Source organism: Sapajus apella, unplaced genomic scaffold, assembly GCF_009761245.1.
Source record: "Sapajus apella isolate SASKATOON/1434 unplaced genomic scaffold, GSC_monkey_1.0 scaffold22, whole genome shotgun sequence".
Classification (NCBI taxonomy): domain Eukaryota; kingdom Metazoa; phylum Chordata; class Mammalia; order Primates; family Cebidae; genus Sapajus; species Sapajus apella.
The window spans coordinates 7727192-7733589 of NW_022436962.1; the positions used below are offsets into that span (position 1 = coordinate 7727192).

General features: G+C 52.6%; 1 long non-coding RNA gene across 1 annotated transcript; it reads right to left on the reverse strand.

Annotated features, from left to right (window-relative positions):
- Positions 1–1120: 1120 nt before the first annotated feature.
- Positions 1121–5392, reverse strand: LOC116558750. The gene is made up of 2 exons (XR_004272148.1): positions 4491–5392; positions 1121–2313 (listed from the first exon to the last, which is right to left on the reverse strand). It is a non-coding gene; the product is annotated as an uncharacterized LOC116558750 (long non-coding RNA).
- Between the last annotated feature and the right edge of the window lie 1006 nt (positions 5393–6398).

Consider the following 6398-nt stretch of genomic DNA (forward strand, 5'->3'; position numbering starts at 1 on the left):
GAGGTGGCAGTGGGATGATGCCTGCTGTTTATTACTTCCCATGCAGATGGTGTCCAGGGCTTTAGGGGCATAGGGTGATGGGGGCAGGGGGTCTGTCCCAGCCATTCCCTACTCACCACTGCCATGGCTGCCTCCAACACTGCAGCATCAAAGCCCAGGACGCTAGAAACAAAGCCGGCTTCACAGTGTTAATTCTGCCCTCAGTTCCAGAGGTGACTCAGCGAGGAACAGGGAGTGGAGACACTGCTATTTAGTCCAGACAGGTCGTGTCTGTGACCACCTGACCCCATGGATGACCCTAAGGGGCCCCTACTTGCCCAGTCCTGGCACCATCCCCACGCCTGGCACCTTTTTTGCCGGTGTCCCCCACTGGTACCCCCCGAGGCTGCTGCCCATGGAGGGCCTGGCTATGCTGGATGACCATGACCTTGAAGGCTCCAGCGGCAGGTGCCAGCTCCAGTGGTTGCCATGGCACCAGAGTGCTTTTTGCAGGCAAAAGCCAAACAACCAGAGTCCACCTGGCAGGCTGCGGCTGCTGTTGCCACTGCAGCCCTTAAGGGCACTGGGCACTTCCTGGTGGGGGGCAGTCCTGGATCAGCTGCGGCCTGATGCACAGCCTGGAAAGTACAGCCAGAGTGGCGGGGCTGCTAAGAGGGGTGCCCCCGTCTCATCTTTGAGTTTCTGCTCCTTCCTCCCTCTGGCCTTCTGAGAAAGTTCCAGAAATCACTCCTGCCCATTCTCAGGGCAGCCCCTTCCCCACCCCTGACAGCTGGGAGCCGGAGATGACGGAGGAAGACATCCTGAGCACTTGTGTTTAGGACGTCACTGGTTCATCTCCTGGGTCAGCCAGCGTCCTTTTAATCCACAGCCTCATTCCTTCTAAGGGTAGATTCTACCTAGAGGGTCAAAGGCAGAGAAGCTGAGTGAGAGAAATAGGGGTCCTGCCCAGGTCTACAAGTTACAGAGCCTTCGGAGCTGGGTGCAGGGGAGGACGTGTGCAGGCTGCTACCATGACTTTGGCATAAAGCCCAGGTTGTAGGGGTCATCAGGAGGGGCTACAGCCCCCCTCAGCCCCCCAGGCAGGGGTCAGTTCCTCACCATTGCCACTCAGCCACAGCAGTCCGGAAATGAGCATTTTAATGCAGAAATCATGATAATTTACAAATGAATCACTTTCTGGGCCAGAGCCAGAAGGGCCCAAGGAGCTCTGAGGGCCGAAAGGAGGTGGAGGCTGTTCAGCGTCCGGGCGACCAGCCCAGTCAGCACCTTTCTGATGGGATCCTGCCCAGCCTCCCACGCTGGGTCCTGGGGGGCCCTGGCCCCCACCCCATCCTCTTGGCTCCCACTAGTCATTCCCAGATAGGAAGACCTCAGGTCAGCTTCAGGACATAAGGTAGAGCTGGAGAGGCATCCCTGGAAGGAGGCCTTGAGGCCAGGGAGGGAACAAGGCAGGAGACTGCTGGTTCTGGTTTTGGCCACCTCATCCTTGGCCATGTCCCCTCCGGCCAAGCCATAGTATGACGCAGAGCCAGGCTCTAGAGGCCCAGGGCCTTACCACTCCCTCTCCTGTCCCCCCAGCAGGGGAACAGAACAAGCACAGGAGAGCACGTTGGGGAGCCTGTTTCCTGGGGCTGAGGTTTGGGAAGAGGTCGTTTGATTGGATCCGGTTTGGAGAAGGTGAAGGGTCTCAGATGAGGTGGCTGCTGGGGGAGCTGTCATGCTCAATTCTTGGCCCCCACCCATCACCAAGATATGTACATCCATGTGTCAGGGTTGGCGTGATGCTGGTTTGGAGCTCAGCACCTCCCACATGGGGCATGCCGGGGGAGACGGGCTGGAGGCTCAGGGCACTGGAGGTAGAAAGGAGCCCTCCCCGCCTCCTTCCCCAGGCCAGGAAGGGGTAAAGACACATGTAAGGCAGCCCCAATTCCAGCAGGGCCTGAGTCTGGGAATGATGTTTCCCAGGGGTGGTTATGGCCCAGGCCCTGGCTGCAGGCACTTCCTCCCAAGCCTGGTGGGAGGGGACTCCCAGAAGTGGGTCCTGTCAGCCCATCCGGACAGGAGAATGAGGTCTTCAGTGGCCACCACAGGGGGCTGGCAGCAGGGACAGAGCCTTCTCCCTGGACACCCACCTGTCCCCTCTCCCACCTTGTCCAAGGATGTGGACCCCAGAGCGCAGAATTGAGCTCTGGGGAACAGGTTTGGCCAGACAGATGGGTGGGGAGCGATGGGGTGGCTGGTCACTTTGGCATCTCCAAGGCTGACACCTGAGGCTTCACCTTGAAGTACTGGTTGAATCGGATCACTGCGTACCTGGGGGAAGACAGAAGGAAGCTGGGTGTGAGGAAGGAAGGCAGGTGGGCTGTGCTGGGGGTGCTCACATCATGAGGGAAGTTTCTCACCGGCTCTAAGCCTATCTAGGTCTGGGGAGGTCATTCCCAAACCAGGCTGATTAGTATTATTATTTCTTTTTAATTTTTATTTATTATTTTTTTTGAGACCGAGTCTCGCTCTGTTGCCAGGCTGGAGTGCAGTGGCGCAATCTCGACTTAATGCAACCCCCAACTCCCGGAGATTCTCCTGCCTCAGCCTCTGGAGTAGCTAGGATTACAGGCATGCGCCATCACACCTAGCTAATTTCTTTTCTGTATTTTTAGTAGAGATGGAGTTTCACCATGTTAGTCAGGATGGTTGATCTCCTGACCTCGTGATCTTCCCACCTCAGCCTCCGAAAGTGCTGGAATTATAGGTGTGAGCCACTGTGCCCAGCCTTATTTTTTTTACTTTTAATATTTATTTATTTTGAGACAGGTTTGGCTCTGTCACCCAGGCTGGAGCGCAATGGCACAATTTTGGCTCACTGAAACCTCTGCCTCCCGGGCTCAGATGATCCTCCCACTCAGCGTCCAGAATAGCTGGGACTACAGGTGAATGCCACCGCACCTGGCTAATTCTTGTATTTTTTGTAGAGATGAGGTTTTGCCATGTTGCCCAGGCTGATCTCAAACTCCTGGGCTCAAGGAATCTGCCTGCCTTGGCCTCCCAAAGTACTGGGATTACAGGCGTGAGCCACTGTGCCCGGCCAATTTTTTCTTCTTATATCAGACTAGAGCAACCCTTCCACAAACATGCTTGTTTGGAGTTTTGTTTTACGGTTCTCTATTGGTAAGTATATGCATATTGCTGTGCACATGAATCTCTACAACTTTTTCATTTTGGACGACGGAAACTAGACGGATGAAGCAATATCCCCATTTTTCCCTCTCCCCAGCCCCTGGCAACAACTCTACTTTGTTTCTATGGATTTGACTACTTTCGTTATCTCTTAGAGAACGATATTTGTCTTTTTGTGACTGGCTTATTTAGCATAATGTCCTCAAGGTTCATCCACGTGGTAGCAAGTGACCAGATTTTCTTCATTTTTGAGGCTGAGTAATATTCTATTGTATGTATATACCATATTTTATTTATTCATTCATCTGTTGACAGACATCTGGGTGGCTTCCATCTCTTGGCTACTGTGCCAAGAAGAATGTTGCTATGAACACAGGTATATAAATATTTCTTTGAGAGCTTGCTTTCAATTATTTTGGCTATCCACCCAGAAATGGGATTGCTGGATCATACGGAAGTTACATTTTTATTTTTTGCGGAACCAGCGTACTGTTTCCCACAGTAGCTCACCATTTTACATTCCCACCAACGATGCAGAAAGGTTCCAATTTCTGCACATCCTTACCAACAATTCTTATTTCCGGTTTTTTTAATAGCGGCCATCCTAATGGGGTGAGGCGACATCTCACCATGCTTTTCATGTGCATTTCTCTTGTGAACACTTTGAAGACAGGGTAGTGATTCCCTTTCAGCTGAAGGTAGGTGAGGAGGAGAAGGGCAAGGCCCTGGACCAGAATAGAGGAAGAAATGATTCCTGGTCCTTCGGGACACAGGAACCTCACAGGACAGGGACCCCCTGAATCATCAATATGCAAGCAGCGGCTAGCTATATATGTTAGGAGTTACTGAAGGAGTAGCTGGGTCTGTCGCCCAACCAGAAGGCAGCATGCTAACACTTAACCGCCGCATGACTTCAGCAAGTCACTTCCACTCTCCGGACCTCTGTCCTCTCTGCTGTAAAATGAGGGTAGGACCTGCGATCGTTCAGACTGATTTTCAACGATTCCATCCACCACCAGGCTCCGTGGATAGGTGCGCTGGCAGCAGGGCGGGGAGTGGGCAATGGGGACTAGCAGACCTCCTACGAGGCACAGGGAGGGTGTGACACTTCTCTTTTCAGAGTGGCACTTTCCTGGCATCCCCTGGCGGCAATGGCTCTGCTGGAGATGAGCTGGACCGTGAGCTGGAATGGGGGCGAGTCAGCAGAGCAGGGGAGCGGACTCTGGGCATTCTGCCTGGGCTGTCCTTTGCCTGCACCCTGGGCTCAACCAAGGCTCTCCCTTTTGTCCACACCCCGCCATCACCCCCGCACTCACCTGAGGAAATCAAAGTCGATGGTGGAGTACTGGTTCTGGATGAGGGCCCAGAGAGCCCAGAAGAAGTGAGACGCCTGGAAACAGACCAGAGAGGGTCAGCCTGGCAATCTCTCCATGCCTCCTTCTGACTCTACAGAGCTGCAGGGATGCAGTCATTGTGGAAGACACACAGCTAGGACCCTGGATGAGATGTGGTGGGGTCTCCCCAGCACAGGCTAGGGAAATTCTGGAGCCCAAGTCACTGCACAGCATTTGGAGCCTCCACTCTTATTAGAGAAAGGTGGGCAGAACCAGTTCTACCAAGGCCCTGGTGTTCACCAACCCTCAGGCAGGTAGTCAGCAGTGAGGAATTTCAGGGGGTTCCCACAACCTAAGCAGGACCTACACGCCACCTCTGGCCTCTTCCCTACCCAGGGGAATCTCTTGTAGTCTTCAAGGCCAAGGTATCCAGGCCAAGATGGACTTCTAAGCCAGAGCTTAGGCCTAATGGCCAGTGGGGGCTGGTGCCCCTCAGGAAGGTGCAGGGAAGGAAGAGCAATGGGCAGCAGTGCCCTGGCCACGTGTCTGCTGGAAGATCCCTACGCTAACCTCCTCCACTCCTTTCCCTCCCTCCTACTGGGAGACTGGTTGGGTTGGAAAAATGAACCTAGATATGGAAACAAGAACCCCCAAGTCTGGGCATTTGCTGAGCACCAAACTGTGCTCCCCTCGTGGCTGGAGGTACCCACCAGGCCAGGAACTGGGTGGGAGGAGGGTGAGGACTGAAAAACGACCTGTCGCACACTATGCTTATGACCTGTGTGATGAGAGAATCTGTCCACCAAACCCCAGTGACTTGCAGGTTACCTGTGTAACAAACCTGCATGTATACCTCTGAACCTAAAATAAAAGTTAAAAAAAAGAAAGCCAGGGAGCTGTGGTTCCCATCTACCCCTGAACAAACACTAGTGATGCCATCACTTTCCCACGTGAGTGCCCCCACCCTTGTGGCTCTCCCACCCCATTCCCACCCCATCCCAGATTCCTCCCCACTCAGGGGTTGGCTACACTTTATTTCCTTTCCAGTATTTAAAAGGGGCATAGTAAGCTAGCATGTATGAACGATCACTAAAAAACTACGCAAGAGGAAGGCTTGTTCTTAAGGTCTTAAAGTCTTAAGACTGAGGAGGAAGAGCCTAATGTAGAATCAGTTTTGTGTCAGTGAGGAAAACAGAATAGGGAATCTGAAATTACAGAAAAATAAAGATTTTATTTAGCTCTCTTCTGTACTGTGAAATTCAAGGCAGCTGACTTGTCTTCTTACTTACGCACAGCTGACATGAATGAGACTAGTTAGAAATCCCTGAGCACACACCAGTGGAGCCCTGGCATGACCAGGTGCCTTGGATAAGGAGCACTCGGAATTAAGAAGTGACAGCACAGTCCTTTGAGCAGGAAGAGCCTGTTGGGAAAAGCTTACTTAAGAGTTCTGAGTCAGTGGAGGTAGTTCAAAGAAGGATTAGAGCTTCACATGCTCTGTCTTCTCTAAAGGTTAGGATATATATGCACACACACACATAGCCAGGCGTGGCGGCTCATGCCTGTAACTGTAGCTACTCAAGAGACTGAGGTGGGATGATCATTTGAGGCCAGGAGTGAAAGGCCAGCCTGAGCAACATAGCAATACCCTATCTCTACAAAAAGTTTTAAAAAATTAGCCAGGGGTGGTGGGACACACCTGTGGTCCTAGCTAGTCGGGAGGCTGAGGTGGGAGGATCGCTTGAGCCCAGGAGTTTAAGGCTGCGGTGAGCAATGATTGTGTCACTGTGCTCCAGCCTGGGCGATAGAGTGGGACCCTGTCTCAAAAAAAAGTGTGTATATATGTATATGGATGAATTTGACTGCAGCATGAAGGGCTGAGGTTAGACA